General features: G+C 44.9%; 1 long non-coding RNA gene across 1 annotated transcript in view; it reads right to left on the bottom strand.

Moving 5' to 3' along the window:
- Positions 1-8828: 8828 nt before the first annotated feature.
- The window catches only part of LOC130704602 (uncharacterized), an 86952-nt gene continuing 67861 nt past the window's right edge, over positions 8829-27919 (bottom strand). The window contains exon 3 of the long non-coding RNA XR_009005018.1: positions 8829-9051. This is a non-coding gene — a long non-coding RNA (uncharacterized LOC130704602). The remainder of the gene's footprint in view (positions 9052-27919) is intronic.

Here is a 27919-nt window from a genome sequence, read left to right as displayed (position 1 = left end):
GCAATCCCTGAGAGAGGAGAAACTAATGAGGTGAGCCCTACGATTGCCAGCTTCTGCCTGGGGAGAGTTTCCAGGCTGCAGCACAGGGAGCAAGGTCCCAGCTGTCTTCTTGCTTTGAGGAGGTAAAGGAAGGAGTCTGGGGAGGCCAAAGCAACTAGAGCTCACAGGGCAGAGAACTCCAGAGGAGAGAGCTTCTCAGAGAGAGAGCTTCAATGATCTGTAAAGAGTTCCCCTCAAGCCTTCAACTGAATATTTAATAGCACTTGTATGTGAGGAAACTACCCAAGTTTGAGGAAAGAACATCTCAAAGAAGCAGAGGAAACAATTTCCAAAGTAGACACAAAACCTGGAATGCTTTGTATCCCTACCAAGCAAAGTGAAAAACCTCATAAATCATGGGGCATCAAGTTGATTCCTTAGAAGGGTATTGCTTCAGTAGTGGAAAAAAGGTAATCATCCTGCCTGATAACGTTGAAAAGCAAGTCTCAGCAGAATTAAACTCTTTTCAAGTAACTTGACTGCATCCTAGAACAAAGCTCAAAAATATTTAATACACAATACTAAAATGGCCAGCACACAGCAAGGTAAAATTCACATCTGGCAACCAGCCAAAAACTACCATGCATGCAAAAAAGCAGGAAAATACAACATATAATGAGGAAAAAGTTAATCAACAGAAACAGACCCCAAAATAACAGAAGATAGAATTAGTATACAAGGACATTATATACGATCTAACAATATAACTATATTCCATATGCTCAAGAAGCTAAAGTAAAGATTGATCATGTTCAGTAGAGGCTGGGGGAAATGGCCCAAATCAAACTTCTAGAGATGAAAAAATACAATATCTGAGATGAAAAATACACTGGATGGGATTAACAGCAGATTTGATAACACAGAAAAAAGGATTAATAAATTTGAAGACATGGCAATAGAAAGTATCCAAAATGAAATAGAGAAAAAAAAATTAATGGACAGATTATTAATGAGCTGTGGGACAACTCCAAGAGTAGTTACACTATGTGTAATTGGAGTCCCCAAAGGAGGAGGGGAGCCAGAGAACATTTGAAGAAATAATTTTAAAATTTCCAAATTTGATAAAAACTGTAAACCATGGATTAAAAAATCTCGGTGAAAATCAAGCACAAGAAACATGAATAAAACTTCACCAAGGAAAGTTTATGGTTGTAACTTTACAGTAATAAAGTTGCTTAAAACCAGTGATAAGAGAAAATCTGAAAAGCAGCCAAAGAAAAAGAAACACATTACATACAAAGGAATAAAGATAAGAATGACAGCAGACTTCTCATTGGAAAGAATTCAACTCAGAAGACAGTGGTACAACTGTCTTTAAAGTACAGAATGTAAAAAACAAAATCAAACCAAACGCATGAATCTAGAATTCTATACACAGTGAAAATATATTTAAAAACAAAGGTAATATAAAGACTTTTTCCAAAATGAAAAAAAATGAAATAATTAATCACTAGCAGACCTGCACTATAAGAAATATTATAGGAAGCCCTGAGACAAAAGGAAATATGATACCAGAGTGAAATCTGGATCTTTTTTTCTTTCTTCTATATTTTATTACATTTTATTTAATTTGATGTTTTTAATAGATATTACTTTTACATAAAGAAGCAAAACAATATAAAAGTTATATGCTGAGAGTATGGTTCCCACCCTCTTCTCTCCTGCCTTTTAAAACACTTTATTAGATTTTAAAATTTACCCTTCCAAGGTTTCTTTATGCAAATATGAATATTTTTGTTCCTCTTCATTTCTGCCACAGAGGTAACATCCCAGATACACTGTTCCATTTAAGGTCATGGTTTTAAATACACATTGTTCAGTCTTTACTTTGAAGAATTTCAAAACAATGGGAAACACAAAAGAATAAAGACCTCTGGAAATTGTAACTTTGTGGGAAAATACTTTTTTCTTATTTAAAATAATCTTTAAAAGATAATTTATTGGTTAAAACAAAAAAAAAGTATTTTGGGTTTATAACATATAATGTAAAATGTGTGACAAAAATAGCATAAAGGCTGGGAGGGGGAAAATGGAGGCATAGTGTTGTAAGGTTCTTATTCCAAACATGAAGTGGTATAATACTACTTGAAGGTAGACTGGGATAAGTTAAAGATGTATACTATAAACCCTAAAGTAACTACTTTAAAAATACAGCTAATTAAGCCAATAAGGGAGATAAAATGAAATTTTTTAAAAAAATACCCAATCAGAAAAAGAGGGGAAAGGGATCAAAGAACACATGGGACAAATAGAAAACAAATAGCAAGAAGATAGATTTAAACTCAATCATATCAAGAATGACACTAAATGTAAATGGTCTAAAACCACAATTAAGAGGCCAAGATTGTCAGATTGTTTATTCAAAGCAAGATCAACTACACATTGCCTGCAGAAACGCATTTGTAAATTTAAATAAAATATAAATTTAAATTCTATCAAAAACTGATAGAACTGCAAGGATAAATAGGAAAATACACAATTATATTTGGAAATATTTCAATATCCTTTTCTCAATAATCAATAGAACAAGCAGGCAGCAAATCAGCAAGGATATAGTAGACTAGAACAACCAATTTAGCCTAACTGACATTTGTAAAACACTTCACCCAACAACAGTAGAGTACACGTTTTTAAAGTGCACAAAAAACATTTACCAAGATAGGCCACATTCTGACTATAAAATAAGTTTCAATAAATTTACTGTTAGTCAAAGTATGTCTTCTGACCACAGTGGAATTAAATTAAAGATCAATAAACAAAAAGAAATCTGGAAACCCCCCACAAATATTTAGAAACTCAGTAAGATATTTCTAAATAACCCATGGGTCAAAGAAGAAATTAGAAGGGACATTAATATCTTGAACTAAATGAAAATGAAAATACAACATATCAGAATTTGTGGAATGACACTAAGACAGTAGTTAGAGGGAAATTTATAGAACTAAGCACCTATAATTAGAAAAAGAGAAAGATTTCAAATCAGTGTCATCAGCTTCTACCTTAAGAACTAGAAAAAGAAGAGTAAATTAACCCCAAATCAGCAGAAGAAAAGAAATAACAAGAACAGAGCATAAATCAATGAAATAGAAAACAGAAAAATAATAGGGAAAATCTATACAATCAAAAGCTGGTGCTGTTGTTGTTGTTGTTAGAAGATCATTTTTCCAAATGACTGTTGGAAACATACCAAATGAATAGGATGCAACAGAGCACAAACTTTGGAGTCTGACAGTCCAGATTTCAGTTACAGCTTGGATATTATTAATTATGTGATCTGGGATTGTCCATGTCACAGTTTCCTCATGTATAAAATAGAGATAATAGTACCTGTCTTGCACTTTCATATCCAAGTACACCTTGTTTTATTGTGCTTTGCTTTATTGCATTTTTTTTACAAGTTGAGATTTGTGGCAATGCTGCATCGAGTGAGTCTACAGGTACCATTTTTCCAACAGCATTTGCTCATTTCACGTTTCTGTGTCATATTTTGGTAATTCTCACAATACTTCAAAGCCTCCACCAACAAAAACTGTTATGACTTGATGAAGCCTCAGATAATGGTTAGCATTTTTAGCAATAAAGTATTTTTTAATTAAGGCATGTACATTGTTATTTTAGACATAATGTTATTGCACACTTCATAGACTACAGTACAGTGTAAATATAACTTTTATATGCACTGGGAAACCAAAAATATTCATGTGACTTGCTTTATTTCAATATTCACTTTATTGTGGTTATCTGTAACCAAACCTGCAATATCTCCAAGGTATGCCTGTATTGCTAGTGGTGGTGAAAATGTAATACAGTTGGCCCTTTGTATCCATGGGTTCCAATCCACAGATTAAACTAACTGCAGAGCATGTCTCATGTTTACAGTCTGTGGTTGGTTGAACGCACGGATGCAGAACCTATGGATAAGGAGGGTCGACTATAGGACTTGAGAATCCTCGGATTTTGGTATCTGAGATGGGTCCTGGGGTCAATCCCTTGCCGATACCAAGGGACGACTGCAACCCCATAGAGCCAAATTTGTCAATATTTATCAAAAATTTAAATGCATTTACCCTTTTGCCCAACAGTTCCAGTTCTGGGACTCTATTTTTTCAATAGGTCTTTTGAGATATAATTCCCCTAGCACACAATTCACCCATTTAACATGTAAAATTCAATGACTTTTAGTTTATTCACAGAGTTGTACAACCATTATCACAAACTATTTTGAAAGATTTCTATCTCCCCCAAAAGGAAACTCCGTACCTATTAGCAGTCACTCCCATTTCCTACCAATTCCCTCAGCCCTAGACAACCACTAATTTAATTTCTCTCTATATAGATTTGCCTGTTCTGAACATTTCATATAAATGGAATCATACAATAGATAAGCATCTGTGACTGGCTTCTTTCACTTACCATAATGCTTTCAGTTTTCATCTATGTTATAACATGTATCGGTACTCTATTACTGTTTATTGCTGAATAATATTCCATTGTATGGATATATTACATATTTATCCATTATCAGTTGATGGACATTTGGATTGTTTCTAAGTTAGGGCTATTAAAACAACACTGCTATGAACATTCATGTAAAAAGTTTTTGTGTAGACATATGTTTTCATTTCTCTTTAGTATATGTGTAGCAGTAGAATTTCTGGGTCAAATGATAATTCCATTTCTGGCATTTTGAAGAGCTTCCAAACTGTTTTCCAAAGTGGCTGCACCATTTTACATTCCCACCAGCAATATATGAGAATTCCAATTTCTCCACATTCTCACCAACTGTTAGGTATCGAATGTTTGTGTCCCACCCCCCTAAATTCATATGTTGAAGCCCTAACCTCCAGTATGGCTATATTTGGAGATAGGGCCTGTGAGGAGGCAAAAGGTTAAATGAGGTCATAAGGGTGGGGCACTAATTCTATAGGACTGGTACTCTTGTAAGAAGAATAAGAGACACAAGAGCATCCTCTGTGTGTGTGTCTCTGCACACGCACAAAGAGTCCATGTGAGCACACATCAAGATGGCAGCCATCTACAAGCCAGGAAGAGAGGTCTCACCAGAAACCAAATGGCCTGACACCTTGATCTTGGACTTCACAGCCTCTAGAACCCTGAGAAATAATTTCTATTGTTAAACCAACCAGTCTGCAGTATTTTGTTACAATAGCCTGAGCAGACTAAAACACCAGCACTTGTTATTGTCTGTCTTTTTTATTATACTATCCTAGTGAATGTGAGGTGGTATCTCATTGTGGTTTTGACAGCTAGTGATGGTAAACATCTTTTCAGGTGCTAATCAGCCATTTGTATATCTTCTTTAGAGAAATGTCTGTTCAAGTACTTTGCCCATTTTTTCAATTTGCTTATCATTTTATTGTTAAACCTACAAATACTCTTATACTCATATAAAATGATGCATATGAAGTCTGTTTGTTGCAACAAATTGGAAATAACCTGGGTGTTCATCATTGGGAACTGTGTAGTTCATCCACACTATGGAATATTATGCAGCTGTAGAAAAGAAAGAGAAGGTCACAGAGTAATTTATGAAAAGTACCCTAGGATATATTGTTAAATGAAAATAAACAAGATGTAGAAATAAACAAGATGTAGAAAATAAACAAGATGTAAAAATAAAATATATATATTAAAATATATACAGTATTCTTCCTTTTTTAAAGAAAGAGGGAGAAATAAGAATATATATATGTATATTATTAGCTTATATTGCAATAAAGAACCATTGGAAGGATCCACAAGGAATTTTTTTAAGTGATTACTAATGTGGTAGAAGGTGGGTAATGAGGTTGACAGGAACAGGGATAAAACTGAGACTTATTGCATAGTTTTATGTAGTATTTTGATTTTTGAAGCATTTAAATGTGTTACTTATCCCAAACACTGAAGATTGAAATATGAAGAGTTTAAAATTTCAGTAAAGTATAGCAGGTGTTTCCCCGAGATGTAGGCCTCATTCTGTTCCCTACAGATGGACGTCCGTCATAAATGGGAGGAGGGTGGGGCATGGCCACACAAAGTTCCTGGCTTACATCATTCTGGATCCCAGAAGAAAGAGAAGCATTTTCTCACCCAGCATTTTTAGATAAAAATCTCAAGGAAGGACCCTGTTTGGTTCTGCTTGAGTCACATGCTCATCCCTGTGGCAAGAAGCAGGAACTGCAGTTTGATGCCCCATCAGTACCACAAGGAGTGGAGGTACAGTGCGAATGTCATTTCTTCAAAGTAAGAAAGATTCTATTAACAGAGGGGGCAAGGGACACTGTACAGATCAAAGCAACAGGCATCTACCTGAGCAGGGGAGACAGGCAATATAAAAAGACAATTCTTAGAGTGTGGTGAATGCCATGACATAGGTGGGCACAGTGTGCTGTGAGAGCCCAGAGGAGGCAGCAGTCTAGCCAGGAAGACTTCTCGGAGGTGGTGATGTTCTGGCTGAGTTTTAGATGATGAGCAGGACGTCTTCAGGGAAGGGGAAGAAAGGAAGTGGACAGTGTTCCAGGCAGAGGGAAAGGCAACATGGGCAAAGACCAAAGAAGGAAGATGGTATTATGAGCTGAACTGTGTGCCCCCCAAATTTATATGTTGAAGCCCTAAACCTCAGTACCTCAGAATGTGGCTATATCTGGAGATAGGGCTTTTAAAGAGGTAATCAAGTTAAAATGAGGCCATTAGGATGGGCCCTAATCCAATCTGACTGGTTTCTTTAAAAGAAGAGGAAATTTGGACATACAAAGAGACACCAGGGATGGGTGCACACACAGAGGAAAGACCATGTGAGGACACAACAAGAAGGCAGCCGTCGGCAAGCCAAGGAAAGAGGTCTCAGGAGAAACCAAATCTGCTAACCTCTATTGCTTATCTTGCACTTCTAGCCTCTGGAACTGTGAGAAAATTAATTTCCAATGTTAAGCCCCCAAGCCTGCAATCTTTGTTATGGCAGCATGAACTGATCAATGCAGGCAGCATGATGCATTTAGGAATTTCTGGCTGCTCTGCCTTCCTGGGCCACAAGGTGTGAGGCAGGAGTGACAGGGTCTTATGCAGGACAGTTACAAGCACAGCTCTGATCTGGGAAGTGTGTAGATTAGTGGATATAAAAAGAGCTTATGTTTCCTGAGTGTCTATTCTGCCAGACATTGTGCTCAGTTCTCTATATGCATTCACTGGTTGAATTCTCACTACCGTCCTCTAAGTGCTGCTATCACCCCTTGGTACAGTAAAGAAACTCAGGCACAGAGAGGTTAAGTGACTTGCCCAAGATCACACAGCCAACAAGTGATGAAGCTGGGATTAGAACCCAGGTCGATCTGATTCCAGCCCTAAGGAGGAAGGATACTTAGAATTTGGTGCCTGCCTGAAGTGGTGGGTGGTGGAGGAGGATGCAGACAATGACGGGTTTTGAGCCCAAGTGCCCAGTGGATGGTAGTGCCACAGGCTTCTGAGACCCGGGAGAGGGTGGGCTTGAGACTTGGGAAGTAGTGTAACATGAATAGGTCAGTACATGAGACTTGAAGCCAAAAACCTGGGTTCAAATCCCAGTGCTGCTTCTACATGTGGCCTTGGCCTTTCTGAACCTCGATTTCCTCATGTGGGAATAATAGTGATATCTATCTCAAAATACTCTATAAATGATATCTAACATTCGTGTTTTCTGAAAATTCTCAATAATCATAGCTACTGTTGCCATTACAACCACAGGGAGTGTGTGGGAAGTGCTGTGCACTCTTGGGCGGTGCATTTGAGCTCCAGACATACTTGCTGCTTCCTGGAGCTCTCCCCACCCCCACCCCACTGTGGCAACCCTTCTGTGCTTCAGGGCCCAGGCCTGCTTCCTCCTGGAAGCCCTCCCCACTGCTGCTGCTCAGGGCCCTCTGACACTTCAATAACTTGTCTCCAAGTAACTGTTCTGCCCTGGTTCGTTGCTGAAGCAGGGGATAGGAAGGACTCCATCAATGTCCATGGTCTCTCTCCCTCCCTCCATCCCTTCCTTCTCTCCTTCTTTGCCACTCTTCCTCTAGAAATCTGAGGCATCCTTGCCATCAGGTCCTGCAACGTGATGACTAGGGTGACAAGAAACCCCAGTCTCACTTCTAAACACCTTTGCTTTCCTAAAAGCCAGTCACAAATTGGAGTGATGTAAAGCAAAGAGGTCAGAGGTGGGCCTCTGGGACTTGGGTGGAGCACAGGAGCCCCACTCCCTCACAGGTAATGGCCCGGTTAGCCGTCTCAGCCTTAGCTCGGCCCCCTTCAGACACTGCATCCTTCATTCCTGGGGCCTGGCTTCTGACCCATAGGGGCTCTCATTTCCTGCGTGTGAGCTTTACAGAGTAAGGATCAGGCTGATCCAAAGCAGATCTCCTAGGGTCTGCCTTGCCCTCTGCTGAGGAATAGGGACTGATCAAGCACCTACGGAATGCTGGGCCCTGTACTAAGCACAGCCAAGAAAAAAGAAAAGAATCAGAGAAACAGCTTATCCCTGGGGGCTGAGGGCAGGGCAGGGAAGTGGGCTGGGAACCAGGGGAATAGCCCCCAACTCCCACACCCCCTACTTCCGACAGTCTCCACGGGGTGAGAGGCCCAGGGGGCCTTCTGTCAGGGTGGGTGGGGGTGAGGGAATAATCTTCCAGGGCTTCCAGGCAGCAGCCTCCCAAACACGCACCCTTCTGCGCCCCTCCTCCCTCACCCTCTCCCACGCTGTCACACTTTTTTTTATATATATAAATTTATTTATTTTTTATTTATTTATTTTTGGCTGCATTGGGTCTTCATTGCTGCACGCAGGCTTTCCCTAGTTGCGGCGAACAGGGGCTATTCTTCGTTGCAGTGTGCGGGCTTCTCATTGCAGTGGCTTCTCTTGTTGCGGAGCACGGGCTCTAGGCACGTGGTCTTCAGTAGTTGTGGCGTGCAGGCTCAGTAGTTGTGGCGCTCAGGCTTAGCTGCTCCGCGGCATGTGGGATCTTCCCGGACCAGGGATCCAGCCCATGTCCCCTGCATTGGCAGGCAGATTCTTAACCACTGCGCCACCAGGGAAGTCCCTGTCACACTTATTAAATGAGACAATCTGAGCAAAGCACTTAGCATCCTGCCTGGCTAACAGGGAGCCCTTGATAAATGCCTGTAGTCACACCCCGTCCCCCACATACTGTCACACTTTCAGGAGCTCGGACTCCCACGTGCCATTCGCTCTCTGATACACCTCTCATCCTCCAGCTACACACACACACACACACACTCACACAGAGGTGCACTCATGTCACACACATACACACCCTCCCACCCCACCCCATTTTCTCTCTGTCCTGAACTCCCCCCGGCAGGCTGTGGCACGTGGGCCAAGAGGCCAAGTGGCCAGCACAGGGCGGTGGGAACAAGCTCACTCCCACGGCCAGCCCCATCACAGAGGCCTGAGTCTGGAGAAGCCTGGAGAAGGGGACCGGAGGCTGGCAGGAGGGGTGGGAAAGGAGGTGGGCGATGAGGAGGGCTGGGCCAGGCTCACCTCAGTATTTTCAAGTGAGAAGTCTGGAGCCCGAGACCAGCCTTTGAAAGCAACACTGGGGGTGGGGGACAGAGGAAGTGGCACGAGGCATACTGAGCCTCCACGGGACCAACCTAAGCTGGGAGCTCGGGTTTGGAAGGGCCATTGCTGACCCACAAGGCCTCTCCTACCTCAGGTCAGCACCAGGACCCTGCACCTGATGGGTCTCAAGGCTGACAAGGGCCTGGGAGGGTGAGAGGGGAGGAGATCAATGACTTTGCCCTCCTCCCAGCTCCACCCCCAAGCGTCATGTGCAAGAACCGTGATCCTTGGACAGAGTCAGAGACAGACAGGCCTGGGACAGACAGACAACCTATGGAAATAAACAGGAATGGCGACCTGGGTACCAGAAGAGCAGGAAGGGGAGGGGAGGGGCTGAGCTCCGGGCCCCAACACGTACTCAGTACCCTCCGTGGACACTCAGCATGGACGCCCGACACAGATATATAGACACACAGCACAGAGACGTAACCCAGCTCGACAAACGCAACGCCAGGACGTGTAGACACACCACACTTAGCTGCACTGTGCAGACACCTCTCACCCAGCTCACATACCCACATACACACAATACACTCAGACGCAGCAGTGCACAAAGCATCCCAAGATTCACTGGGCACACACCCCAGCCAAAGCCCCACACAGCCAGCAGAGATGTTCCCTCCGCCCACACTGACAACCAGGCACACACTACTTAGGACACAAAGGCATAGGCACACATACATATATCATCTCAGGGACACACACACACATACACACACACACACATGTGTCCAGACATGTCGACACTGCTCCCCCCACTCAGCTAGTTCTGGGGTTCTCCTTCCTTTCTCCCCACTGCTTTTGCTGGTCTCTGTTTCCATCCTTTGTGTCTCTTCAAGACTTATTGGGCCAGAACCCTTCAGTCCTTAACACTTCCCCATTCCTGGCCTCCTTTCTGTGCCAAGGATTCATGCATGCGTGCACACCGTGAGGTCATGGGGTGCCCTGGGGAGCAGTCTCAGGCCAGAGGGCGTTCCCCTGTCACTTTCGCCATCTGCAAGGCTGAGGGCAGGGATTTCAGCAGGTGGCTGCCCCTCACCCCAGAACTTGGCCTCCTGGTTCCTTGATCAGCCCACTGGAACCCCCCCCCCCCATCTGCCCCTGCTCCTCTGGCCGCCTGCTTGCAGTGCCAGAACACACTGTGCTTTGCCTGCACCTCTGTCTTGGTACAAGCAGCTCGCTCCGCCTGGAGCACCCTCCCGACTCCAGCTGCCAGTGCTCCTCATATTTTTGAATTTCATGGACCAGTTAAAAACTTCAAAAGAAAGTTTGGGAAATGACAGAAGGTTGCCAAGTTTTCATTTCATTAGGAAGGACATTTAAAATATAACTACCATCCTCGATCCACCATCGTTTCATAAAAAGAACGCTTTAACACCCACAAAGCAGGAAGGCCTTAATCTCAGGATAAAGGGTAATCCTTTACATTGAACACATTAGCTTTATGTAAAACCCACAGCATTGTTCTTCTTTTTCTCATTTCGCCCATGAAGCACTGGAAACTTCATCACAGATCCAGGTTTGGAACCACCAAGTCCTCAGCTCACAGGGCACCTCCCCCAGGAGGCCTGCCCCACCCAACCCCTCTCCCACCCCTCCCCCAGAGTTGGTCTCACTGCCCAGCAGGCTCTCTTGTGTCCTGTCACTATAGCCACATTGTCATGGTTTCCCAAGGGCCAACTCAGTTAAGCACTACCAGGTGCTTAACACGGATTATCTCATTTTATCCTCATAACCCTGCAAGGTGAATATTTCGTAAGCGTCTTCCCCCAATCCTGCACCCTGTGCTGGAGAAGCTGATAGAAGGTAGCAGTTCTTTCTTTGGAAAGAACTGCAAACACAGGTCTGGGCTGCAAATCCAGGCTCTCCGCTTCCTGGTTTTATGACTGGGACAAGTCACTTCACCACTCTGAGTCTCAGTCTTTATCATCGATGAAAGAGGAGCAACAATTCCTACTTCACAATGTTGTCCTGAGGGAGTGCACGTGGAGCTCCTGAGACAGCACCTGGCACGTGGAAGACACTGGGCAATGTGAGTTACTCCCCTCCCACATCCCCAGGCTCCCCTCCCCAACCCCATGACTTTCCCTATACCTCATTCTCCCGACTGCCTTCCCACATTTCTTTCCAGGCTCCTGTGTTAGACCCTACTGCTTTTCTTCCCTCTGAAAGTAGGTCAGCTCCAGGGAACAATCTTTGGCCCTCCTCCCTCTTCTGTCTACTCTCCCTCGCTGGGTGATCTCATGCAGTCCCATGGCTTTATGTATCGTCTAGACACTGACTCCAAATTTTATATCTACAGTCCTCATCTCTCCCCAGACCTCCAAACCTATATGTTCAACAGACACCTCCCCATATAGACCTCATGGGTCTCTTGGAGTTTATACATATAAAACAGAGACTTGATTCTTCTTATCTTAAACCATTCCTCCACCAATTTTCTCATCTCAGTAAGTCACACCATTATTACCCAGTTGCTCAAGCCAAAAGCACATTTGATTCTTCTCTCTCACCCCTCACCTACAATCATCAGCAAATCTCACTGCCTCTTATCTCCAAAATATAGCCCAAACTTTTCATTTCTCTCCATCTCCATTACTCTCACTGGAGTCTGATTTCTCATCATCTCTCATCTGGTTCACACCAGTAACATCCTAACTGGTGTGTCTGCACTTACTTTCACTTCTTTAAAAGACTGCTTTTAAAGTACATCTTTAGATCAGTTAGGGTGAGCCCTTCAGCTTGGTTCTTTTTAAAAATTTCCTTGGCTATTCTAATTCCTTTGTATTTTCCCATAACTTTTGGAATGAGCTTGTCATTTTAAAAACAAACAAAAAAAACCAGCTGGAATTCTGACTGAGATTACTTTGAATATATAGATCAATTTAGGTATAACAGACATCTTAACAATATTAAGTGTTCCAGTCCATGAATATATCCTATCAGTCCTTTGATTTAGGTCTTCTTTACTTAAATACTGGATAATAGTGTTCAGTACAGAGGTTTTGCATGTCTTTTTCTAAGTCTATTTCTAAGTATTTTATGCTTTTTTTACTATTATAAATAAGCTTTTAAAATTTCTCTTTTCCAATTGCTTACTGGTAAGATACAGAAATACAACTGGTTTTTGTATGTTGACCTTGTAACCTGCAAATATGTTAAATTCTCTTATTAGCTTTGGTAGTTGTTTTGAGAATCCCTTAGGATCTACAAATAAAAATAGTTTTACTTCTTCCTTTCCAGTCTTTATACCTTTTATTTCCTTTTCTTACCTTATTGCACTCACTAGGATTTCCAGTACAGTGCTGGATAGAAGTAATGAGAGCAAGCATCTTTGCCTTACTCCTGAAGAGGAGAAAAACATTAATTCTTTCACTGTTAGGTATAGTATTAACTGTAGGTTTATCATAGATGTCCTTTATCAGGCTGAGAAAGTTACCTTCTATTCCCAGTTTGCAGAGAGGCGTTTTTGCTTTTTAAATCATGAATGGGTGTTGAATTTTGTCAAATGCTCTTTTTCCTGTATCTTTCAAGATAATGTTATGGTTTTTCTACTATACTCTGTTAATGTGGTGGATTAAACTGATTGGATTTTTAAATATTAAACTTTGCATTCCTAGAATAAACCTCACTTAGTAATGATGTATTCTTTTTTTTATATGTTGCTAGGCTTGATTTGATAATATTTTGTTAAGGTTTTTTGCATCTTTGTTCATGAGTGATATTGAACAATAATTTCCTTCTCTTGTAATGTCTTTGTAAGGTTTTTGCATCAGAGTTGTATCAGATAAGACTGCTACAAATTCTTTGCAACTTTCCTTTGAGAGGTAGAGTCTGGTTCTCTTCTTTTTGAATATGGACTACCTTAATGACTTACTTACTTGACCAAGAGACGTGCCCTTCCAAAGTTAAGTCATAGAAGCTTTGCAGCTTCTTCCCAAGCCTCCCGAAATACTCACACTTAGAGCTTCAAGCTGCCATGTAGGAAATCCAACCACCCTGAGGCCACCATGCTGTGGGGAAACATAAGCTAACCAGGGGGCCACGTGGCAGGGGAGAGAAAGATGTCCAGCAATTTACAGCCTGGTGTTACAGCTGGTGTTACAGCCACCAGACCTTTGAGTCACCTCAGCTGAGGCCCCAGATATTGTGGAAGATAGAATAAGCCAACCCACTGTGGCCTGTCCAAATTCCTCACCCTAGAATCATGAGATATAATAATAATAAATTATTGTTTTAAGCCACTACCTTCTGGGATAGTTGTGCAGAAATAAATAACTAGCAGAATCATTTATGCTGGGCTCATAAATGAATGGGGGTATGTTCCCTTGTCTTCTAGTTTCTGAAAGAGTTTGTGTACAGTTGGTATCATTTATTCCTTAAATATTTGATAGAATTTATCAGTGAAACCATCTAGGTGGGAAATTTTTATATTATGAATTCAATTTCTTTAATAGATATAGAGCTATCCAGATTTTCTGATTTTTCTTATAGAATGATCTTTTTAAATGTCAATAAATAACATCACTACACTTATGGAAACCTCCAATGGCTTCTCCTTGCACTAAGAATAAAATCCAAAGTCACTTTCATAATCTATAAGGCTCTTTATGATCTGGCTCCTGCCTGCTTTACAGATCTCACTTGGATCCACATTCCTGATATTTACCGGGATGATTCCTTAATGCCGTTTAGATTTCAGCCCAGGTGTCACCTCCTTAGGGAGGTCTTTTTGAACAACAAATCAAAATAATCTCAATCATTCTATATCACATTATCCATTAAAAATGTATAGCATTTATCACCATCTGACATTATCTTTATTATTAGTTAACTCATTATTCCTACATGGTCTCTACCATGTAGAATTTCAGGTCTTTGTGGCAGTGACCTTGTTGGACTTATTCACAGCTGTGTCCTTAGAGTATAGGACACCTTGTCATAGAAGATGGTAAATACATATTTACTAAATTGTTGACTTGTTGCCCTGGAATCCCCAGTCCTGACCTGGGTGTATGGTGTTGAGAAGATGCTGGAAAAGGGGGTTTGAAGAGTCTTGGCCTCTACCCTGATTGGTCCCTGGAAATGGCCAGCATCAGGTACAAGAACAAGCAGTTTTCAGGGGCCTCACTTTGCCCACAGGCTTTTTTTTTCTCCTACCAGGGTCTGACTCCAACCTGGCTCCCTTTTCCATCACCAGCAGCTGGAAGGTAGTTTAGAGGCCATTTAGGAGAAGGATCCAAGCACATCACCTGGGCTCAAAGACGTGGCTACTACTTCTAGTTTAGAAGCCCCCTTAGTCTACGTGTCTTTGAAAAAACCACTTCCTCCCTCTGGCTTTCACCTGACACACTGTAGACACTCGATCATTTCTGAATAAAGATCCATTTCATGCCTACATTTCTACGATTCTATCTTACCCCATGCCCTTGTTACAGATGAGGTAACTGAGACATGGAGAGGCTAAATGGCCCTACCGGTGCCACAGAGTAAGTTCCTAGAGATGCTGAAGCTCATAGATTTCCCCCTCGATTTATGATCCTACCAACAAGGGCATCAATTTCAGAGATTAACAGCTGCGAATGATGGCATCAAGTCAGCTGCCCCAGCAGCTCTCCGAAGTGCATCTCAAATTCAGGTTTATCTTCATTAAGCAAGTAATTCATTACCAGGCGGTAAGCATTCACATCAGAGTGAGAATATTAAAAAAGTAATTATATTTTTCACAGTGCAGCTTTCTGGGTAAATTGTATGCAAATTGCTGTCTAAATCAGGCTGGCAGAGCCTGGGCAGGTCTCGGCGCTCTTTGAGGGGATATTTTGGAGGCTGGACCAGTCACCTTCTGCTCGCCTCAATGAGTGTCCAGCACGGGATCTTGCATTCAGTCAAGGAAAGCCCAAAAATAGTAGTAATTATTACTTCTTAACTCCATCAAGCCTCAGTTTCCTCATCGGTAAAATGGGGCTCCTAGTAGAACTAAATAAAGGAATGGAGAAGACAATCTCTAGCATAGTATCTGCCTGGCATGGACATGAGAGGCACACGACCTCAGGAAATGGCAAGACAGCTTCAGGGAGAGGGAGCTGTATCAATGAGGCACTGAAACCTACAGGTCCAGAGAGAGGGTGGGGGCAGCTGCTGGGGGAACGAGGGAAACTGGTGAGGGGTCAGGAGGCCTACCTTCCTTCTCATCCTGGCTCTGCCACCAATTCACTGTGTGACCCCAAATTCACCGCTTCTCCTCTCTGGGCCATACTTAATACACAGACATAATTAAACCCTGAGTAATCATCACCCAGCAGGTACCCGCAATCCCCCAGATAGCACTGACCTCCAACCTCCGGGAATGAGCAAGTTCATGCTGGAATAGGGTGCTTGAAGTGCAAAGACATCAATTCTCTTAGTTTACAGGTGAGAAAAAGAAGCCCAAAGAAGGGTGTGAATGACGCAAAATCACACATCAGGTAAGTGATGAAGTCAGGACCAGAATCCCAGGCCAGGGAAGTTCTAATATGTACTGTTAGTACCCATCTGTCAAATGGGCACTTTAAGGCCTGCACTGGAAACTGTAAAATGCGGTGTGCATATTGGTATCATCAATTTTATCTCAGGGTTGGAATACAGTCCTGGGATTCGATCCAGGGCAGGTTACTTCCTGTCTGAACCTCAGTTTCTCCATTTGTCAAATGAGGCTGTTGGAAGAGATATCACTATGGGCTCCTCCCATGAAACTCAGAAGGGAGGATTTTAATGACATCTTTTCCATTCCCTCCCTCTGAGAGAAGCCCTGGGGCTTCCCAGGGACTTAAAGGCAGAAGTGTCTGGGCCTGCCCCAGGGGTTCTTGGGGCCAGTTCCCAGCCTCCCCTGCCCACACACTGGAAACCTGCTGGTGGTGATAGCCTGGGAAAATGCACCGTACCCTTGTGAGGGGGGGACCACCTGCTGAACAGCCCAGAAGCCCAGAGCCCCAGGCCATAGGGCCAAGGCTACCCCAGAGACAGTCTCAAATTGGGCCACACAATTCCGTGCAAATGTGCCTACAATGGGGCACAGCGCTATGTTGGGGGCCAAGGCACTGCCTGGAGCTCCATTCAGTAACACATAGCCACACCCAGACACACACTCAGGCTGGCACACACAGCTACACGCAGGGGTGCTCGGACAGGAAGATACGGCCAGATACAGCTACACCTGGTAACACATTCACACACTGTTAGGGGCACCTAACAATACCTAGCCACAACTAAGTCCTGGGTAGTGGTCACCCAGCAGTGACATCTAGACACAGACACTCTGGGAGAATGCATGGCTCCTTTCTGACCCAGCTCCTATTCACAAACCCTCACCTGTGCAGACCCTCAATCCCACACCCGTGGGGCTACTGAAAAGTCTTATCGCCACCTGCAGGCAGCAGGTTCCAGGAGGCACAGGTGAGCACCTGCCTCTGCCCATGCGCAGACACGCATCGCTGCAGCTCCTGTATCTGTGAGGCCCTGCTGTCCTCACGTCTTCCTCAGGCATCACTTCAGAGATCCAGGATTTTCGAGAAAGGCCAAGCCATGGCTCCTGCCTCCTCCCAACCTTGACATCTCTGAGACACAGCCCAGGCAGCAACCAACCTCAGACTGAGCCAGTCAGGGATCCTATGTCCTTCACAGAGGCTGCGGTTGGGTGGGTTAAGGCCTGGCGTGGATTTTCAGAGCTTTCTCCGGGCTGTGAAAATCCTCCCTGGCTTTGTGCATTTCCTCTTTGGCTGGCCTTTCTTTAACTCATCTTTCTGGAAGAAACTCAAGGCTCTCCCAGAAACCTTTCATGACCGTGCCTGGCATGGTCAAGCCTTGACCCAGGAGTCAGGAGCCCAGGTTCACAATCCTGGCTCCTGTGCTTACACACTGAGTGACCCCGACCCCATCTGTTGTCTCTAGGCCTCAGTTTCTCCTTCTGCACCAAGAGGGTGGATGGGGTGGGGTAGGATGAGGAGGACAGCATTGAACAGAACATCAAAGGCCCCCTCTCATCTCAGATTTCTTGAGCTCTGCTTTCCCCAAGGGCCAGGGCTGGTGACTGAAGCAGCCAGGACTGGACCCTAATCTCCTGCCACCTGCTCTCGTGTTCTCACCACACGGCAGGCTTCTGACCCCAGGCCCCTAACAAAGGCAGAGCAGAAAGAGCAGTGGTATTCGAATGAGAGAGAGAAAGCTGTGGGCACACACTGTGCTTGAGGGCAGGGATTTCCACTGGATCTGAAGTTTCCGCAGGGTGTGGTATACAGGACTCACTTAACGACGTTTGCTAAAACCAATCCAATCCACTCCTTCCTAGCTCTGTAGCCTTGGGCAGGCAACTTGGTGTCTCCGAGTTTTCTCTAAGTGTCTTCCACTATAAGACGGGGATAACCGCTTGCTCCTGGTTACAGGTAGTCATGAGGACCCCGCAAGGCCCTGCACGAGAAAGGACAGCACCTGCCCTAGAGGGGCCCTGCCAACAGGCATCCCCACCCCCTTCCCCTCCTAGCCTCTACTAGGAGTGGGACTCCCTGGAGCCCTCCTGGCTTAGAGAGGAAGGCTCGCCACAGGAACGTGATGGGGAGAGTGCTCAGAGGAGGGGCCACGCCCGCCAGCATCCTGACAGAGCTTGGGCTGACCAGAGCAGCTTGCTTCTCATCCTTGCCACACCGAGGGAGCGGCAAAGTCCTGAGCAGGCAGCTGGTGTGGGGGGAAACGAGAGGGAGATGCACACTCACTGGCTCACCCGCAGGTACAGGGAATCCTAGTCCCGGAGGTCATAAGCCGTAAAGCATCCACCAAGGAAAGGGATGCCCTCCCTATCAGCCCTGGCAGGCTTCCCCCGCAACAGGTTGCTCACTGCCTCGCAGGGCTGCCCGTTCTGTGGCCTGGCACGTGCTGAGCTAAGCCTGCCTCCCTGGAGAGTCCCTCTCTTGGTCCCAGCTCTGCCCTCCACGGCTGCATGAATGCATCCGCTCCTTCTGCCTCATGACAGCCCCAGGACCTGCAGACCAACCCGGTGCCCCACCACTGCCTTTCACCTCCTGGACCTTCTTTGCAGGCCAGACAGCAATTTGGCTGTTGCTTCTGTAACAGGGGTCTGAATCCTCTCACCTGCTCAGACATGTTCCCTCTGTATCTAGGCACGTGCTCACGTGTGCACACACATGTATGCACCCCCACTGGGCCCCTCTCCCAGATATAGTCCAGCCCAGAAGGGCATATCGACCGCCTCCTGCACAGAGCCGCTGCTCCTCCACTCCCGAGTCCCCACTGTGGCTGGAACTGCCCTGGAAGACGAGGAGCAGGGAGAGACGGAAGCAGCCTGAGAGGACACATCTCCCACCGGGAGCCCTTCCTCTTCCCCCACCCCGTGCCTTCTGCCACTTCCCTATGTCAGGGCCATGCTGATGACACCAGAGAATCCATCAAATGCCACCCCCGTGTCAGGTCATGTCACAACATAATTAAAGCATTAGATCTTCGTGATGAAGCCGTTGCCATCAATTCTCAGAGTGACTGATCCAATCTACAGAAAGGGGAAATTTCTCTCCACCCGCCACAACTGCCACAGCTGCCTTCCCTCCCCAAGAAGGGAGACAACATTGCTTGTGCTATTTAGGGCTCTGGACCTCGGGCTGGGAGTCAGGAGCTGAGCTACGAGGGAGGAGGGTCTGGCCTTGTGGTGTGTGCCCCTCCTGCCTGTGGGTCTGCTGGGGACAGCAGAGCCTGGAGACCTGGGAACTCCTCCGAGCTCAGTCACTGAGTCAGTCTGTGACCTTGGGAAAGACACTGCCCACCTCTAGATTTCAGTGCCCTCTTCTGTAAATGGGATGTGAGGGGTTGGGAGAGTAGGGAGGAAGATGACTTGATCTCTAAGGATCGTGGAGGGAAAAGAAGCAGGAGCCCAGGGGTCAGATGACTTAGGTTCAAATACTGACTAGTTGTGTAGCCGTGGTCAAGTAAGTTCTCTTTTCTCATTCTCCTCACCTCTAGGAAGGGGAAATTATTCATGCCTCACAGGATTACTGTGAAGATGAAATGAGAAGGGGAATGTAAGGGCCTAGCACAAAAGAAATGTTTCAGGTTCTCAGTGGCCCCATCCCTATGCTCTTGGATTCAAGGTATTGGTCAAGGGACTGGATTTAGGCCTGGTCTTTCTTTGCTCAGGACTGCTAAGTGTGGGCACAAAAAAGCTGAGACTGCAGCGCTGGTATGCAGACAGAAAAGACGGAGCAGACGGGAACACAAGAGTTGTCTCTGTCTCAGCTCAGATGACGTCACCATCCAGAAGTCGGATACAGGAGGAACAGGAGCCAGGCCAGTGCGAACGAGGGGTCGGGGATGACACAAGGGAGAGAGAGAGGTACTGATGGGTTAAGGCCATCACCCTATGGTTGGCATGTCAGGAGAGGGAGTAGGTAAGAACCAGGCAAGTGGCCAGAGCCTTGGGAGGTGGCGGCAAAGGCAGAAGCAGAGAGACGAGTCTGAGGCCATTGCAGTGATCCAGGCGAGAGAAGAGGGTGCTCGGGCTGAGTTTGAGCAGGAGTCGAGGGGTGACTCCAGGGTCCTTGGTCTGAGCAACCAGAAGTGACCATTTATGGAGTTACCGTTTATCAAGTTTGAGTAACTGTCTGGGAAGAAGCTCGAAAGTGGTAATTAGGAGATTGTTTAAAGTTGAAGATGCCTAATAGATATCCAGGTGGAAACGTTGAGCAAAGCGGGTGGATACACAAGTCTGGAGTTCAGGGCAGAGATCTGGGCTGAAGAAATACACTTGAGACTTGAGAGTTAATCAGCAGATAGATAGTACCTAAAGCCATGAGCTTGGTGGAGATCCTCTGGGAAAGAGAAGAGGTGTAAGGACTAACCTTGGAGAACTGCAACGTTAAGAAGTTGAGGAGATGGGGGGGAACCAACACTGGAGACTGAGTAGGGGAGATCAGTCTGGGAAGAGGAAAGCCAAGCCAGCGTGGTACCCTGGAAGACGAATGAAGAAGGAAGGAGGAGGAAGTGATCACCTGCATTAAGGGTAAGATGAAGATTGAGAACTGGCCAATGACAATGTGGCGTAAATATGTTTTGGATGAATAAACCGGGAATAAACTAGGGTGCTGGATGGGTTCTGGGATGGAACCTGGCCTCATGGATAGTGAACGAGGTGATGATGCCAATTAAGCAGTAGTCAAGGAGGCTTGGGGTCAAGCATCCAAAAACCAGGTTGGAAGCCCTAAACCCTCCCAGCCTCAAGTCAGGCAGGATTGGCCCTGCAAACCGGGAGGAGACCCACTGCAGGTAAATCAGGTGATGGCAGCTATGGGGGGGAGGGGGGCCTCAGAGGCCAGGCAGGGCCTGAAGGTCAAGTGCAGACCACAGATTCAGTGGCAGAGGCAGAATTCAAATGCCACAAAAGCCTGCTGAGAATGTGTTACATGCCAGGCATTGTGCAAAGTACAGTGGGGAGAACCCAAAGGCATAAAACATGGTCTTTCCTGGAGACATTTCCCAACTAATGGGGGAGAGAGACAAATGGACAGATGACCCAGGTGCATGATAGATAGTGCCAACCTTTCATGACTCCTTTTAGGGCCCAGACAAGCTCCTGGAACTTAGATCTTACCAGACCCCATGAAAAGAATATCTCCTTTCTTCTGAAAGGTTCTTCTGAGCCATCTAGGTTTTGAGTTTCTGATTTCAGACCTTACTACTTCATTCTGTTGTTTTTGGCCTCACCCTCTGGATTTGACCCGTGGGGTCTGCTTAAGCCCTGATCCTTTAAGGCAGTCATTCATATAGGCACCTTAAGGTGGGCTGCAGACCCCAAAAGAGCTCCTGGCCAGCCTCCCAGACACCCCTGGCTTGTTCTGAACCTGCTTGCACACCAGTCCCATTTCAGTCGTGCTTCCTTTGTGTGGATGACTCAGGATCTTGACTTTCTGGGTCACATACAAGCTCCTCCACTTCAGGCAACTTCAGCTAATGGTCCCCACTCTAGCCAAGCCCCTTCAGGCCCAACTCCCAGGCCCCCAAATCACACCATGGTTGAGTCTGAGTGTCGTTTCCCCAACTATACCCTTGGCTCTGCTCACCAAGGAACTGATTCTCCTTCCTGGTTATGAGGTGTGTCCACTTAGCTCTGGGCCCTCCTGGCCTCCACCCCTTTGAGCAGCACACCCGCTCTGCATAACCCCATCCCTCGGGCGGAAGGCAGATGGTACAGGAGAAAAACAATAGCTGCGGGAGCACAGAAGGGGAGCAGACTTGATTCTAGCCCAGGGGTTCTGAGGCCTCTTCCTGAATACGGCACACTGAGGCTGGCTGGGTGGGGTTTGGGCAAGTGCAGGTATCGCTGTGGGGTCTGCGAGAAGGCATCCCGGATGGAGGGTTGAGCGCGAGCAAAACACGAGGTATGAGGGAATGGTCTTCTTGGGGAAAAGGTATAGTGAGATGCTGCCCCGGGTAGAGATGGGTGCCCAGGGAGAGGAGGCTGGAAGGTGGGTGGGCTACAGCCACCTGCTACAGCCTGGAGGCTGCCAAGTGCAGCGTAGGCAGAAAGTCCTCTGATTTTTTCTAAAGCCTGCCTTGAGACTGGTGAGCTGCCTAAGATCCTCCTAGCTGCCCAGACCTGGTGTTCCTGGCTCTGTGACCCAGCACCTTCCATCCAGGAGACACCCAAGTCAGGCTCCAAAGGCCCTGCCAGGTGTCTTGGGGTAAGATGGAGATTGAGTCTCTGAATAACTCCCCAGCTTACTGTACCTGCATCTCCCCTGGAGCCTAGAGTCAGGGTGTCAGAGGTTTAAAGAAGGAGATTGAAATCATATCTCGGAAGAGAAGTCATGTAAAGGGAGAGAAGCAGAAGGTCCTATCTGGAGAGCTGGGGTAGAGGAAAGGAGTCACTGATGGGACAGGGGTTGGGGGAAGAAGACACGTGGAAACTTGGGGCACAGAATTAGGATTGGGATGGACCTTCAGAGCATCCTGTTCACCCTTGTGCAATGCAGGAGTCCCTCCTCATCATCCTGGCCTACCCCCACATGCACATCTCCACTGACAGAGCACCCACTACCTCCTGAAGTAGCCATTTTTTCCTTGGTCAGCTCTGAATTTTCCTAAGTCTAAATCCGCAGTTCCACTCAAGGTCAGAGTTCTATATCTTACATGCCACAGAAATGATTCCATTTCTCCCTTCACGCTAAAGCCCTGCAGGGTTTGGAGAAGGCAGAACCTGGCGACTGCCCCCTGAAGATTTTTTTTCTCGTGAGGTTGCTGAACCAGCTCGGGAGCCAGCCCGTGGGCTTGTAGTCAAGTCTTGCATCTTAGGTCACTATCTGGAGTGTGCAGAACAGCATCCATGACTGAGTGTGCGCCCGGATGTATATGTGACTAGTACTACGTGTACACTGATGGCTGAGGGTTTGCAGGGGTGCAGACCAGCTCTGCATCCGTGTATAAGGAAAAGCATCCCTTCATACGTGCCTGGGCTAGGGTCGTGTGTGAGCACCTGACCACGTGTAAGTATTTATGACCGTGGCCGTATGTGGGTAGGAGGGCTCGCGGCCATCTGCCCATGAAGGGTTGGGTGTGTATGACTAACTGTGATCACAAGTGTGATTCTGCACATGGAGGACTCGCTAGCGCTCTATGTAGACATGTCCAGCCAGATATTTGTGGGTCCATGGCTCTGGTTAGATTGTCTCTGACTGTCTGGTTGTGCCTCTGTGTGTGCAGAGCATGTGTGCGACAAATTGGAATTTAATGCATATGTGAGACTATGTTCGTGACAGATTGTAATTTAATGTGTTTGGGAGACTGGCTGGGGCTGTGAGCATGTGAGACTGTTCCATGTGCGCCTGTGCACGAGGATGTGGTTGTGTGTGTACGTGCTTGGATGCCTCCATGTAGCTGTGTGTCAGCATCGGTGGCTGTGTGTGCAACTGTGGCTCAGTGTGTGTGTGTGATGCTGCAGTGTGTGTCCGTGAGTCTCTTCTGCGAGTCTGTGTGTGTCTGAATGGTGGTGGCTAAGTGCAAATGAAGGTGCCTATGCGTGAAGGTGAAGGTGGGAAGGGTGAGGACAGTGCAGGATAAAAAGGGGACTTGCTCGAAAAGGTCTCCCCAACCCCATTTTAATCAGAAACGGAGCAGCTGTTAGTCTGAATAGACACTGCACAACGGCAGACGTCTTAATCTCTTCTGCATTGTGATTCACTCGGAGAAGCCCTATTACTCAGCTTTTGATAGGAGCTTACTTGTCTCAAGTGTTTTCATTATTGCCCTAATACTATCTATTAACATACTGGAGGGAGCTCGCTGCTGTCTGGAGATGGCATCACTGGGCTTTTAAAGATTATGGGCCTTGCAAATACATAACATTTTACTGCCTTGCAGACGTAATTCACTGGGAAAAAAAAAAAGTCTCACGTAAATAGATAGGTAAATAGATAACCAAGTGGGGAAGAGAGGGAGCTGGAGGGGGAAGGAGGATGTATGACCCAAACGCACTGTCATCTCCAGCTCAAATAATCGCCTTTCTGAAGGGAGGAGCCAGACAGACATCTGTCTCATTTGGGGCACCTCTAGCCTCAAATCCTTCATCTCTGGGTATCCTGGGGTGGGGGGACCTCCTGGGCTTCTCTGAGGGGTGCAAGATTGGGGCAAGATGCAGGGAAGTGTGTGGTGGAAAGACTGTAGGATTAAGTGCCAGGGGGCCCAGGCTCGAACCCCAGTTCTGCTGCTGATCTGTGGGGTGACCTTTGTTCCCATCTCTGTGCTTTGTTTCCTTAACTGCAAAACAGGAGTCTGAACTAGCTCATCTAACAAGCCAGCTCCAAGATCTCAGTTCTAGTCCCAGCAGGGGCTTGAATCACAGCAATCAGCATTAACTCATCAACCTGGATTCCTGAGGAAGAAAAGGCTGAAGTATCTCCAACATCTCAGAACTGGCAAAAAGCAAAATGGTCATGTAATCCAACCACCACTTCTCTTCCTGTCGTGTGAGTGCACACCCATAGTGATAGGAATCTCACTACTTTCTTTTCCTTTTTACAAAATGAATATGCCTTGCAGGGTTTTGCTTGTTCTTGTGGTCCAAGATGGTGCTTGAAGCACATGCAAACCTTCCCCTTCTTCTTCAAGTTTCATTGAAATAATAGAAAGATATGTAAAAAGAATACATCCCAATACAGCCCAAGAAAACTAGAAATTATGGCATCATAGGAGATCAACAAATTTGAAGGCTTTCTGGAAGATAAAAAGCAGACAGAATCAGATTTATGGAGAAAAACAGAGTGGTTAAATCAGCACAGAATAAACTGGCTAAAGAGATGTAAACTATTCTTTCCAACAGAGCCTTGGAGAGACTCCACGTACAGGGGGCAGGGAGCAGGCCACCGTGCAAACAACAGGTAAAGATCTGTTGAATTAACAAGTGGCCAGCCAGCCCCTTCCTCTCTCTATATATACTGATAGAATGATTGGCTGTGGAATTTGCCTCTGATATGGAAGCCTGGTGGACTGCTTTCTAAACAACATGAAAGATCTACCTTAGGAGGTATGATAAACTGTTACATTGGTGGCAATGAACCATCCATCTCAGTAGTCACATCCTTGTGGAGTTCCCTGTACATTGACTTTGGACTTGGCAAGGTAACTTGCCTCCACCAATGGGATATCAGCAAGCATGATGCAATTATTGGGGCTTGTCTGCTTGGAATACTCTCTCTTGGACTCTTGCCACCATTCTGTAAGGAAGTCCACCCTATCCTCCTGGAAGAAGAGGTTCGGGAGGATAAAAAACCACTTGGAGAAAGAGGCCACCTGGTGGAGAAACTAGGTGCTTCAGCAGACAAGCAGCACAGCGCCAAGGCCCCAGACATGAGAGGAAAGCCTTCTTAGTCCTTCTAACCCAGCCCAGCTGCCAGCTGAATGCAGCAATGTGAGTGGATCCAGTCAATGCCATGTGGAGTAGAAGAATGATCCCAAGCAACCCATAGAATCATGGGAAATAACAACTCGTTGTTGTTTTAAGGCACTAAGTTGTGGGATGTTTTGTTATGTGGCACTAGATAACTGATACAGGAGGGATGACTATGTTGGTGTTGAGGCCAGAGAAGCAGAACAGAGTTAAATCTCTGCAATGGACATGGGAAGCAGAAAAGAAAGAAAAGACAATGAGGCAGTCATGCTCAGCAATAAAGTCTGTTAAAGTACTTCACACAGAGAATAAAGTCTTCCTTACTTCAGTAACCACAGGGTCCCCAGCCTGTCTGTGTGTGGTCTCCTCACTCTTCCTAAAGGGAATCCAACAGTGTGCAAGCCTCTCCCACTCTCTCACATACACAGAGCTGCAGACAGTCTCCCTTTTAGGAAAGGCCCAATCTGGAAGCAAGACTACACAGTCAAAAGAAACTCACACTAGTCTCCTGAATATATTAATCAACCTAATTTTAAATTTACAAATCTGAAATAACCATCATGAATCACCTTTGAGGCAAACCAAGAGCATGAGGAAGAACAAAATGAAAAACACAAATAATTCATCCTAGAGGAATTTGAGATAATGTAGGAGACAGAGGGGAACTTTAAAAGAATTATAGGTTGTATCCTCAGAGAGATCCAAAAGAATTTGCATTATAAAATAAGAGTAGATTTCTATAGAAAACAAGTAATCAAATAAAAAGAAATAATCCTTGAAAATTAAAAACATGAAGATAAAGTCAAGGAAATTTCCTGGAAGATACAGTGAAAACACACAAGAGATAAAGAAAAATATGAGGAAAACACTAGACCTAATATTTATCTCATAAGAGTTTTAGACTGAGATAACAGAGAGATTAGTGATGATGTAATCACTAATGGTATAATTTTTAAATATTTTAGATTACAGAAAAATTGAGATCTGAGTCCTCAAACTATAAAAAGACCCACCAAGTGGTAAGGAGAAAACACACATCCTGGTGACATTTCTAAATTACTAAATAAAAAGAAAATTCTCTAGGCTTCTATATTATTTTGAACCTGCAATTCTACACCAGCCAAATTATCAAGCATGAAAGCAAATCTAAGATAATTTCTGATAATAAAGGACAAAGGAAATTTACTATCCATTCTCTCCTTCTGAAGAAATAATTATACACTACAGAAGAACAAAAAAAGGATTTCAAAAAAGAAAATGTTAGAAGTTTTTTTTTTTTTAAATTTTAGAGAAAAGAAACCAGTAAATGTCTGAGTCTGAATAATAAATGAAAATGAATCTATAAAACTTCATACAATTTTTAAGAAATGATTTATTTTAAAAGTATAGAAATAAACTAATAACACTTAGAACTAAAATTTCAACAAAATATGAAAGATAGGAGGAGGTTTAAAATACTATTGGAAGAAAAAGTGCTTAAATAAATTTATTAAAAATTTAGAACACTAGAAAAATAGAAATAGTACTTATAACTTGCAAAAAATAGAGAAAAAATAGAAATAAAGGAAAGTTGATCCATCAAACAGAAAGCAGGGGAGAAATCTGAACATATCAAAACCACAATAAATATGAATGGGTTAAACTCCCCTGTTAAATGACAGAGACTCTCAGAATGGGTGAAAGAAATCTCAACAACATACACACATAAATGTATATACACACATGTTCACACATAATGCAGTTATTTTAAAGAGTCACATTTAAAAAATATAATACCAAAAAGATTAAAAATAAAGTAATAGAAAATGAATATATGCTAATAAAACAAAACAAAAATGAAGGCACAGAAATATTAGTATCAGATTAATTAGAATTTAAAATAAAAGCACTCACAAAAGGTATAATCTACCAAGAAGGTATGACAATCAAGTAAATTTTGTACTAAATAACTGAGTATCAAAATATAAAAAGAAAAAATTCAAAACTACAAAGAGAAATTGTCAAACTTGTAATGATACTTGATTTTTACATGCCTCTTCAAAAATTGATAGATCAAGTAAAAATAAGTGAAGCTAGGGCTTCCCTGGTGGCGCAGTGGTTGAGAGACTGCCTGCTAATGCAGGGGACACGGGTTCGAGCCCTGGTCTGGGAGGATCCCACGTGCCGTGGAGCGACTGGGCCCGTGAGCCACGGCTGCTGAGCCTGCTCGTCTGGAGCCTGTGCTCCGCAACGAGAGAGGCCACGATACTGAGAGGCCTGCGCACCGCGATGAGGAGTGGCCCCCACTTGCCGCAACTGGGGAGGGCCCTCGCACAGAAACGAGGACCCAACACAGCCAAAAAATTAATTAATTAAAAAATTTT

The sequence above is a fragment of the Balaenoptera acutorostrata genome, chromosome 1 (assembly GCF_949987535.1).
Source record: "Balaenoptera acutorostrata chromosome 1, mBalAcu1.1, whole genome shotgun sequence".
Lineage (NCBI taxonomy): Eukaryota > Metazoa > Chordata > Mammalia > Artiodactyla > Balaenopteridae > Balaenoptera > Balaenoptera acutorostrata.
The sequence above is the reverse complement of the archived record's forward strand: the minus strand, read 5'-3'. Positions and strand labels throughout refer to the sequence as shown.